The following is a 12,456-nucleotide window of genomic DNA, read 5'->3' on the forward strand; positions in this document are numbered from 1 at the left end:
AAGTTGATGAGTCAGCGGTAGCTACTATTTCCCTCTGATTTATGAGCACAAAAGAATATGTAATTCAAACATGACCCTCATAAACAACCCCAAAATCATTATTATAAAACAAAGCTCAGTGCTTTGCTTTCAGTCCTTACTTTTCAGAATATTGAGTAAAATAGGAATTACTGACTCAGTAAATCTCATGAATTCTTTTAGTGAATGTGTGGCTTACTATGGATTCAACCGTCTATCAACAGATCTATGTTAAACTTTTTCTGTATTAAAATTTGAGTAGGAAGGGAAGGAGCTGTTTTTCTTCTCGTGATGGAAGAGGTAATTCTACCGAAGAAAAATCATCCCTTCATAACCAAATATAAATGGGCTGTCCTCAGTGTTTTGAAGAAGAAATACTCTCTCAAAAAAGGCCAGCTCTACGGAAATTCATGGGCTTTTGTCAGGACTGATAGAAAAAAAAGAAGAAGAAGAAAGAAAAAATTGGTAGTCTGAGCAGAAATCCTCAGAATGGGCATGAGGGAAAGAAATGAGATGGGAAAAATCAACCAGAAGAGAATCAAAATAGTCAAGATGAATGATGGACAAAATATTAGTGAGAATTTTATCTGTGGAAAGGCCAACCTACATGTCTCTATACATCTATATATCTCATTGTCCATGATCAAATATAGTGAAAGAGGTAGAAAGAAAGATGTCTCTCATGATAAAAATACCGTGCCTGGGTTTTATTTTCACATGGTTTAAGTAAAGGTCTGGGAATTTCTGAGATAGTCACTTACAGGAAGAGGGAGATGGCTTCATAAATTCTAGCCGATAAGATGAAAGAAGACAGGTCTTTACAACTATTTTGCAATTGGTTTTAAACTGATTTTTTAAAATGACTTTTTCAAAAGCTAGAAATAATCTGATAATGATGGAAAAAGTCAATTTACGTGCTATTCATAGAGAAAATATTTATGAGTCTTTCTACTTAAATACATGTTAAAAATTACCTTTTTCCATGACTTGCTCTATCTCTGTGCATCTTCATTTTTCTATGAGAAGCCTACCAGGTACCAAGTCCAAATATATTTGCATTCATTCTTCAAATGTGTACTGAGAGCTACCTGTCACCTGGGAGAGACCAGGACCAAGTGACAGCAAACCTGGGATTTAGGGTCTGGGATTATAACTTTCTTGTAACAGAGGGAGTGATATTCCCCAAATATCTTAGAGAGTTGGCAGACGTCTTTTAAGAACATGTCTATCAACTGCATAGTAATGCATCTCTAGATTTGAGTATGTAAAGAGAATGTAGTATGTATGTCTTGTGGGATCCCATACATGCACTTGTATGTGTCTGTAACTCAGATTTTCCTAACTTCTTGATTTGGAATCTGGACCCTTTAGAAACTGAATAACAGAAGTCTAAGAAATTAATAATCACCCTGATAAGATGTTTTACCACTGAAAATCTGGATTTGAATTTACACAGACGGAGCTGAATCTTCCTTTTTGCAGTTGGAAGAAACTTAGCCTTCTCCACCCTTCAAGGGTGCTTGGGGGTCTAGGATCACCCCAAGCCAGTTGGGGTCTAGGATCAACTCGAGGCAAATACCTGGGGCCATGGCTCAGTTCCTGTTTCTCCCCAGTCCCAGCCCCAGTCATATGTCATGAGAGAGAGATGTGAATTTTCTTCCCACTTCAAGAGGAAACATATAAATAGATTTATACCAACCCAAGGACTCACAGAAAACAGTTTTCTATTTCATGGCTACATTTAGCCCGACAGTAGGTAAGAACCAGCTCTTGCTAAAAGATTTAACCTCATGGTGTATGAGTAGTGAATCTTAAATCATCAGAACTAGAACTTCTTATTCCCAGGTGTGTAAAGACCAATTACAGACTAATGGCAGCAAATGAAGTTCCATTAATATCCAGGTAATATTCAGTTTTTCTCCCTTATGTTGTCCCCACTGATGCCATATGGTGACCTTTCATGACCGTCATCTACTCTGTGAATATCAGTTCAAAAGCAATGAGCCAAGCTTTAACATGACAGTAGTGTTTTCTTTTGAACATTAAACTTTTTAAAAAAGTATGTGAATCTATTATTAGAAGAAAATACAGTATTATGGGTATTGTCTCTGGTGACTTGTTTTGAAATTGTGTACAGAATGTGAAATTGCAGACACAAATATTAACTAATAAAATATTTCTGTTTTACATTCTAAAATTGCAGATAACACAGCTCTCACTTAATTCTATGGAAAACCAAATGGTCATCATGCCTGTAATGAATCCCTTTGGTTAATATGGTATTACAACACTTATAAGCTTTGTTTATAAGTGTCTTAAGATATACAAAAAGTCAAATATTTTAAAAATCATTTGATTTTTCAGAGAATTATTTCAGAAGACTTTGCCCAGATTCAAAGATATTAGATTATTAGAGTCAGTGGATCCTCTTTGGTTTACTTTGTGTATAAACTTATTCCTTACGTATCTACTCCAATAGGCTGGTCTATAGAGTTACATTTTTAATCCATGGCTATGTTCCATAGCCTCTTCTTTATCACAAAATCCCATTATTCATGTGAGGTTATGTAAATATTTACAGTATTGAAGCAAATTTTTTTTCAATACAATTTAACCCATCCTCTTGCAGGTCTCTCCAGCTATTCATAAACAGCACTCCACGGCATCCTTTGTCCCCAAACAGACTACTGACCCCCTGTCATGACATGATTAGAAGGATCCTGCACTTTCACCTACTTAGTATAAGGCTGAATAGCAAAGTGATTCAGAACAAGAATTCTGGGAGCAGTTCAAAATTTCCTCCCTGGTACAACAGGGATAATAATAGAACCCATCTGGAAGTATTGTTTTGAAGATTAAATGAGTTAGCACAATCAGAAGCTTTAGAACAGTGGCTGGCAAAGAGAAAGTACTTTATAAGTATTCACTATTATAATGATTTTCTGGTGGCAGAGGACCTACAATTCCAGATCATATTTGCTTAGAAGGCTCAAGCGTAATGGTTAAGAGCAAGAACTTTGGAGCTAGGCTGTGTTGATTCAAATTCCACTTCCTCCCTTATCAGCTGTGTGACCTTGGGGAAGTTACTTAATCTTCTGTGCCCGTTTCTCTTGTGTAAAATGACGCTAACTACAATACCTACCTTACAGAGTTGCTTTGAAAATTAGATGAACTACTACATTTAAACAGTGCCCAAAACATAATGAAAGTTGAATGTATGTTATCACTATAAATATTAGCATTGATACTAGCATTATTTTTATAATAATCCATCAGCTCCCACCCAAACCCATATTTCCTAGGGCAGCCTTCAATGACCTACAGCTCTTCCTACCTACTACCTCTCCTTATTATTATTGTAATTTTACATTTTTGTCTTTGATACATTGATAAACGTCTCTCTCATGAAGCTCGATGATAGCCGGGGGCTACAGCTAGTCTTTGCTCACCATTTTTCCCCAAATTTGTAGAGTGTGGTACCTGGCCAGCCGTCAATAAGTCTTTGTTGAATGAATGAATGAATTGTGCCAAAGATTCTAATTTCAGTGATTGATCTTGCTAACCTGAACACAGATCTTATAAGATAAATGAGGTGGTGCCAACCAGAGCATGGGGTTATGTAGTCAGACATTGCCCTCGGATTGAAAGTTGCACTGGTCTTTATTTTCCTACAGGTCCTGAACTAGCCACAACTACTGGCTTCTGTGCCCAGTTCAAAGAACATGAGTCTTCCTACTAAGGCAAGACTCCCAGTGCCTCTCCCAGCCACATCACCTCCCCCTCATGCTACAGACTCAGGTCATTCCAGGATCCATCTCCCCTTCCTCATCACACAGTTGTATGAGTTCTCACAGCTCCCATGGGCTGCCCTGTTTTTGAGATTTCACTGCAGCCAGCAGGGGATGACCAGCAGATTAGAAAATCCAGCTTAATTGAAATTGTGAACCTTGTCAGCTTCAAACAACAGGGCTAGGCAGAAATGCTAGCCTCTTTCCATCCAGCAAAATAAGCCAAGGTTAAATAATTAAGCTAAAAGGTTTTTTTAGAAAACCACAATAGAGAGGAAGGGGAAGAAAATATTTATTGAAATATTGTTCAGCAGAGAAGCAAGGAGAACAGGCATCTCATTTTCATGAGCATCCAAAGTGCACCAGGCATAAAATCATACAGTTAAATTACAGAATACCAACACTCTAAATCATGCATACATACATACAAACAAGATGTTTAAAAAATAAATGTAACCTTATTTCAAATCGTCAGTACTTCCCTCCAGAATAAATTCAACAATTTAGTCCCTAAAATCTAAGCAGAGTTTCTATACAAGTATAAGCAATCTTGGTCTCAATTGTCAGAGACTAAATATATAAACTATATTTAAAATGTCTGTATTTTAAACATTAAGGTGTTTCTTATAATCACAAATCAAATAAATGTGAAATCATAGCTCAAAACAGGCTATTTTGAGCCTGTTGGTCATGCTTGTGTTGTTTGGCCAGATTTAACATTTCTGATATAACCATTTTGTAAAACTAAGTTTTAAAAAAAATCCAGAAAATTTGAAATTATCTGCAACAACCTGGCCCATTGAGCACAAAACTTGCTTTGGCCCAATTTTTCCAAGTTGTTGTTGTAGAAGGTCCTTTCTTTTCTTCAGAAATATTTACTCTTAGTACACTCTGACACATGACTTTTTCCATCTTCCATTGTGCTAACCCATGGGTAACGATCTAGCTTAACATATCAAGAGAAGGAGCCTGTTATGAGAACTGTATGATGAATAACAGTTAAAGTTCAAACCGATTACAACTCTTCCTCTTAACAATAATTAATTGAAATAGTTGAAACAGACATTGACATAGAAAAGGAAATGAATTTTGGGGTATGTATTAAAAACATAGATTATTGACTCGGGAGACCATAATGGTCCTTTAATTATCTTCAGGGGCTATTGTAAGAAAACACTTTTGGAAAGTTTTTTAAATGAATATTATTGACCTGATAGACCACAATAGTTCCAAAGAGGGCATTAGTGTCCATCTTCAAACAAGTATTTATATTGTTTAAAACCATTATTGGCATTTGTGCAAAAATCTTGTTCAACTCTAGTGCAGAGGCTGCATGAAAAAGTGGTCCAGTAACATCCATTTAGAAAAAAAGTTAAACATACTCTTCCTTATCTCCTCAAAGCAATGAAACTATACACTGTAATAGATTTGTTTCTTATTAAATTATATTGGATGTTCTGGCTCCTTTGATTTAAATCTTTTTAATGTAATCAAATGCCAAAAATAATATAAAGTAGCCTTTTTTGGTAAGAAAATTAAATTGATCTGCACATTAACTTGTTGAGTGGTTAGATTTGGTCTTTGTGGTAGCAGATTGCGTCTGCCATCAATTACTTAGAGCTAGAGGAGATCTAAAGTTATTTTAATATTGTTATGTGGATGAAATAATCCTTGCTTCATGCTTTACCTGTTATACGTCCACTCCCCTGAAGTAACAGAGCAACTCAGAAATACATTGCTGGGTTCCTACTGTGTAGTGAGTACATGGGGACTGTGTGTTTCTGGTATTTGACAAACCAAGAATGCTGGTGGCTTGAAAACTAGAATGCTGGAGGGGACATGATATCCACTATCATTCAAAGTATTCTGATCTAAAGATCTAGTGTGTACTTACTAGACTGAAACCTCCTCAGATTCAGAGTTTATGTCTTTATTAGCTTGGATTCTTTGACTGTGAACATCAGAAATGAATTCTGCGAAATCCAGCCATTTGTGACAACATGGATGGACATTGAGGGTATAATGCAAAGTGAAATAAGTCAGAGGGAGAAGGCCAAATACCGTATGATTTCCTTCATTAAGTAGTAGATAATAACAACAATAAACAAACACATAGGGACAGAGATTGGATTGGTGGTTACCAGAGGGGAAGGGGGGAGGGAGGAGGGTGAAAGGGATAATTCGGTACATGTGTGTGGTGATGGGTTGTAATTAGTATTTTGGTGGTGAACATGATGTAGTCCATGCAGAAATAGAAGTACAATGATGTACACCTGAAATTTTTGCAATGTTATAAACCAATGTTACTGCAATAAACAAAAAATTAAAAAAAAAAAAAAAGTGCACATGTAAACTTGGGGGGTGTGATGGATATTTTTATTATCTTGATTGTTGTGATGGTTTCACCGTGTGTGTGTGAAAAATAATCAAACAATATACTTTAAAAAAAAAAAAAAGAAATGAATTCTGGCTAAATTAAGGGAAAAAGGGAAGCTCTTGGAAAAACAAGGACTCACAGAGACAACAAAAGAGAAGGCAGAGAGAGTAGGTTTGCAATAGGTAGGTATCAAGAAGCACTTAGATGGTTTCAGACACAGGAAACACTCAAAGTCTGTCACCTCTTTCTTTCCTGCCACCAATACTGGAATGAGGGGAACAGTTCTAACCAATTTTCTGTTGGTATGTTACTCTCCTCGAGGATTATCAGTCCAGGAAAAGAGTGTCTAGCTGGCCAAGTTAAGGTCTTATATCAGCACATTGGATATTCCAGGATGGTGAAAGAAAAAATAGGAAGAAAGGAGACTCCATGGAGCCCTTGGACTTCTTTAGAGGGACAGAGATTCTTTGATTCACCACCCAACCAAGGTTCAAACAGTGGAGGGAAGTTAATGCCTCAAAAGGAAATCAGGGGGCTCTTAGAAGAGGGAATAGATGTTAGGTGGGCAGAAACATCCACATCTAGTAGATGCTCAATAAATATTTCCTGAATGAATGAGCAGGTGAGACAATGAATGAATGAGTGAAGTTCTTTGAAGGAAACATAAAAAACTTTATTTCTTTCTATTCCTTTCAAATGTAAGTCAGATAATGGTGATCATAGTCACAATAGGTATTCAAATATGTCTTACCATTGGCACATTCCAATAGTTTTCAGTAAAGCAAATTTATGCCAAGCAAACCTTATCTTCTAATTTACTTTCATTATGAAATCAGGGAAAATGGACAGCTTATAATATTGAATCCTGGATATGTTAAAAATGAGACAGATTTATAATAATAATCTGTTTAAAAGAAAGACTATAACTTTGTCTAAAATGTTAATAAGATCACTCACAATGTTAGGAAATAAGTTTTACCATCACAGTCAAATAAATTGAGCTAATATTCTTTTTTTAATAATGATAGTAAAATGAGGCCTGGCATTTATTGGTAATGTTGTTATTAAAATTATACTTATGAAGAACCACAGCTTTTAAAATCTTTATATTTCCTCATTGCTGAAATGTCTTAAGTCATTTTCTTATCCTGGTTGCAATACCTAGGTATAAGTGTTATAGAAGAAGAAATGGTGCCTATGTTATATAAGGAACTGCCAATTCTTCTCAAACCACTGCCCAGCAAGTGCTGTGTGATGCAAAATATTTAGAATGCACAATATCAGACAAAAAAATTCATCTTAATATGTGAGGTACTTATGCACCAATTTATTTTAGTGGAATTTCTACTATGTGCTAAATATTTGTTTGGGAAAATACAAAAGAAACAGAGAGACAAAAATATGATAGGAAAACTGGCAATACCCAATGGGAAAGGAATGAATGTAGAGAGAATATCAGAATTTTACAGACCACCCACCACATCTCCACAGAGGACACCACAGAAGTCAGGTATGGTCCCTATCCTTTAAGAACTCACTCTTCTGTGATTTTGTTTCTGCCTCTTTTTCAATAATGTGATGAAATTCTACTTCAGCTGTAAAATTTTAATTCTGCTGCCAGATAAAGACATCAGTGTTCATGCAATTGCTCAAGTAATCCTTGATTCCACTCTATCCCCACTACTAAGAATTCCATTACCAATTTGGCTTAGCGTTATATTTCTTAAAACTTTCATTTTTCTCTACCAGTTTTCATGCTGCCTGCCTCTCTCCCCACACTGCTACATTATCTCCTTGTCGTCAGTCTTGTTCCCTCAAGTTTATGCTCAAATACAAATTTCCATATGTCATTCTCCTGTTTCAAATAGTCAGTGGGTTTCCGGTACTCCTAGAATCAAGTCCAAGTTGCCTAGATGCCTAAAGTTTACTTCCTTTCCACCGTCTCCACCTCCAACGCCTACTCCATACCCAGGGCCCACTGAAGTACTTCCCAGAGTCCCCAGTGTTCAGTCCTGACACCAGTGTCTGTCAGCGCTTTCCTTGTTGACTTTTATGGGATGGGATTGGTTCATAGATGCTGTGACAAGAAAGGAAAAAGCAATCAGTCAAACTCCTTGGACTCAAGCAATTTATGCATAAGACTATCTCAATTCACCAGCTTCAGGTCAGTCATTCATTTGGCACGACATTGTTTGAATTGATTTGAAGACTGCGGTGTCCCAGCTGCTGGGGATCCAATGAGGTGCTACTGATTCCTTAATCCTAGAGCCTAAATTAACGGGAGTTGTTAGTGGGGCCAACAAACCATTACTTATGGCATTTTCTTTATATAGCAAGTTAAATCACCAGTTGAGCAACAGTGCTAGATGCTGTGGGGGATAAAGGAGTGGGAAAAGTAGGATCTTTTATAGTCATAGAGTTTAATCTCATTTATGGTACTACCTTGGAAGCTTAGAAGTCTAGATTATCTCATTTTGTAATTTTTTTTTATTCTATCTATAAGCAAACAGGTGTGTAGGAAATAGAATGAGTAAAATACCTGAGATCAACCAAGCAAAAGTTCTTAATATTTTGGCAAGGTAAGAAGCATTTCTATATTTATGATAAATGGTCATCTGTTTACTCTATACTTGTATGTAGAGATCTTGATGGTGAACTTTAAGAAAACAATAATTTAGAATCTGAGCATTTACTCCTCTGGTGGAAGACCTGGTTTCTGTTTACTTTTAAACCAATAAGCTTTTCAAAAATAGAGAGAAAGTAATTTCTGAGAAATTTTGCTGAATTTTCTGAGCTATATGCAAAAAACAAAAAAAAAATCTGACGGATCTATTCGGGTTTAAAAAGGTAATAGCAGCTCTTTGCTTAGCTACACTGTTAAAAGTTTTTGTTGCTAGAACTCTTTCATGCTGAACAAGTGCATACATTTTCACAGATTTTCAGGTTTCTCTCAATAAAACTGAGAACTGAAAAAAAATCTTCTTAGTTGTAGTTCAGAATTAATTGTTCACACCGAGTTTGGACTAATTTGCATGAATTTCTTTTTATTTGGGACCGGTGTAGTTATTATTCATTTCCAAAAAATAATATTTCCCCATCTTGTAAAACACAAAAATAGGTTCAATCAGAAACTTCAGTTTTTAGAATAATCACAATCTTCATTGATTCATCTCCCCAGAACTGAGAAAAATATTCAGTGTTTTCTGTCAATGCACCAAAGTGTGGATTTTGATTGGACATAGAGGAAACAGTTGTGTTTCAAGATCTCATTAAAAGCCACCTCCTGCCTTAATAATTATGGCATAATTAATATGCTATCCCCAAATTTGGTATTATGCAGACATTGTGGACAGAAAGAGAAAGCTCATTAAAACTACTTAATTTGAGACAAAGGTAGCAATTTGTAGAAAAAGTGTCCTGAATGTGTTTGATGAATCTGATAGGAAAATGGCAAAGGTGCATTTGATCAGAAAAGAAATGAGTCTAGTTATCCAGCCCGTGAGCCCCGGCCCTAGTGTCACCCACCAAACAGCCCACTACTTCCCCTGTTTCATCCTCCCATTGGACAGGAGATTTACCTTAATTCTTACTTTTGAACTAAACCTACTAATGGATTTCTAGAAATGATTTTTCTTGGAAGACCTGAATTGGTTGCATCCCAAGATAATCATTTCAATAACAAAGATGTGGAGTTGTGGAATGGGAATAAATTAGGAATTAAGCACAGGGATCATGGGAGAATTTGCCCCAAATGAACAATTACACTTAAACTTCAATGAAGCCAACGTTTCTTCTGTATTAAGTGGCAGACCTTATAAACAACACAGAAGCAATAATCAATGGATCACCAAATCAACTATTACAATATCATAAGGGCATCGCACTGTTTTAAATGCCATGAGTATATAGAGATTGCTTTTTCCATTTATCTCAAAGTCTTACTGCCTTCCAGGTGAACATCCTAGGCACATGGATGACTCAATGCCATAGCCTGGAATCTCTCTGACCTTAGCTCAGCTAACTTGATCTCCCCTGCCTGTCAGCCACACAGCGCTCTCATTTACTCTGTTCACTTTGGTTCCTTTGCCTCTGCCTATCAACATGATGAAGCAGCTCCCATAAAGATGAAAACAAACAAACCCCTCCCATCTGGCCCCCAATCAACCTCCAGTGAGATTTCTCTCTCTCCTTCTACTTCTTCACCATTTTATTCTTCAACTACTCTTTGGCTTCCGTCCTCTCCACTATACTGGACTGCTGTGACCAATTCCATTACGGCCTTTCTCATTGACAACTCTAAGGAACCTTTTTTAATCTTTATGTTACGGAACCTCAATGGTGCATTTTAACTATTCCTTTTGCTTCCAAGACATCCCTCTGACCACGCCTTCTTGGCTTCCTTTAAGAATTCCTCTTTGGACTTTTAATTTCAGAATTTTGTCTTCCATCCACTGCCCCTCCCCTCTCGCATAGCCTAGCCTTATAGCTTTAATTTTTACCTGTATAAACTGATGACCCCTTAGTCGCTACCCCCAGCCACAATGCCTCCCCAGAGCTTCAGACTCCTACGTCCAATGGCCACTGGGGCATTTTCACCAGGCTGTTCACAGGTCCAACATGTTCAAATCCATTATCTTCTTCCCCACACCTCTTCTTCCTCTTCTATTCACCATTCATGAATAACAACATTGTCTCCCCAGCAACACAAACTATGGTGTCATCTTAAACTCACCATTCCTTCAACCTCACATTTAATCAATTTCTAAATTCAACTTATTTTACCTTCTAAACATACCTCAACTTACAATTTCCTCCTTCCTCCATGGCCATTTGCCAACCTGCTTAGGCTCATTTGCAACCTCTCTTCCCGCATACAAACTTTAGATGTTGAAGCTGCACAAGCTCGGAGTTAGGTTTCATCTCATGCGGGACTCTCTTCCTGGAGAATCTTATTCAAGTCCACAGCTTTAACTTTATGTATAATTTGGAGACCACCAACTTTATTTTTTCATCTCCGTCTTCTCTTCAGTTCTTCAAGTCCACATTTCTGAACTAACTACCCGACTCCATATGTGGAAATCTTATGAGTATTTCCAATACAACCTGTTGAAGCTAATTTTCAAATAGTTAGCTGTGGATAAGACTGCCAGTTGTCCCTCATTAACCTGCACTTTCTTCTACTCTTCCATAATAACAATTCCCCTAAACTGTAGTTGCCTACTTGACCATCAAAATTAACACCACATTTCCCAGCCGTCCTCACAGCCGTGCATAGTCATATGGTCCAATGGGGTCCAATAGGATTGTATTAGTCAGAGTTCTCCAGAAAAACAGAACCAAAACGATGTGTGTGTGTATGCGTGTGTGTATATATGTGACTGACATGTCTCACTGTCTTTCTTCTTGTTCTGCTGCTCTGCCAGGGCCTTGGCATCCTCTGTGGAAATGATATTTTTTTATTTTAGTGTCAATGCCTAGGTCTAGCTCAGGGATGCAGCTCGGCATCTGATTGGAAAGCATCTCCTCGGTCTTCTTTGCCGAGGAAACACAGATGTTTTCTGGAAGGTAGAAAAGACAGTCCTCTGTATTCTTTGGCTTGACTTTCTGTTCCTTGTGTTCTACAATCCCTTTCCTCTTCTTCAACTCTATCTCAGTGTACTTTGTCATGTCGGCTTCCTCAACCCTTTGATTAGTTTTTGCGGAAAATGATGTCCCCAGGTGGAGGTCTTCTCCTTCACTGATCTTATCTTTGCCCCTTTCCTTCAGTTTCTTCATGTCCACCATATGTGTGTATACACACACACACACTTACATATATATATATATAGAGAGAGAGAGATTTGAGAAATTGGCTCACGTGATTGTGGAGACTGGCAAGTCCAAAATCTGAGGATAGGCTGGCAGGCTAGAAACCCAAGGAAGAGTTAATGTTGCAACCCAGTCCGAAGGCAGTCTGTAGGCAGAATTCCCTTTTCCTTGGGGAACATCAGTCTTTTTTCTCTTAAGAAGCTCCAAATGATTGGATGAGGCCCACCCACATTATGGAGGATAATCTGCTTTACTCAAAATCTAACGTTAATCTCATCCCTAAAATACCTTCACAGCAACCCTTAGACTAGTATTTGACCAAATATCTGGGTATCATGCTATAGCCAATTTGACACATAAAATTAACCATCACAGGGATAGAAGCAGAAGTCATATGTACAACTTCTGGGAAGTGTCCTTAAAGGGAGGGAGTGCTCCTTTCTCCCCTCACTTCTTCCTACTGGC

General features: G+C 37.4%; 1 pseudogene; it reads right to left on the reverse strand.

Annotated features, from left to right (window-relative positions):
• Positions 1–11,571: 11,571 nt before the first annotated feature.
• On the reverse strand, positions 11,572–11,958 carry LOC101391204 (splicing factor C9orf78 pseudogene; annotated as a pseudogene).
• Positions 11,959–12,456: the final 498 nt, after the last annotated feature.

The sequence above is a fragment of the Ceratotherium simum genome, chromosome 38, assembly GCF_057802395.1.
Source record: "Ceratotherium simum simum isolate JZ-2026a chromosome 38, ASM5780239v1, whole genome shotgun sequence".
NCBI lineage: Eukaryota > Metazoa > Chordata > Mammalia > Perissodactyla > Rhinocerotidae > Ceratotherium > Ceratotherium simum.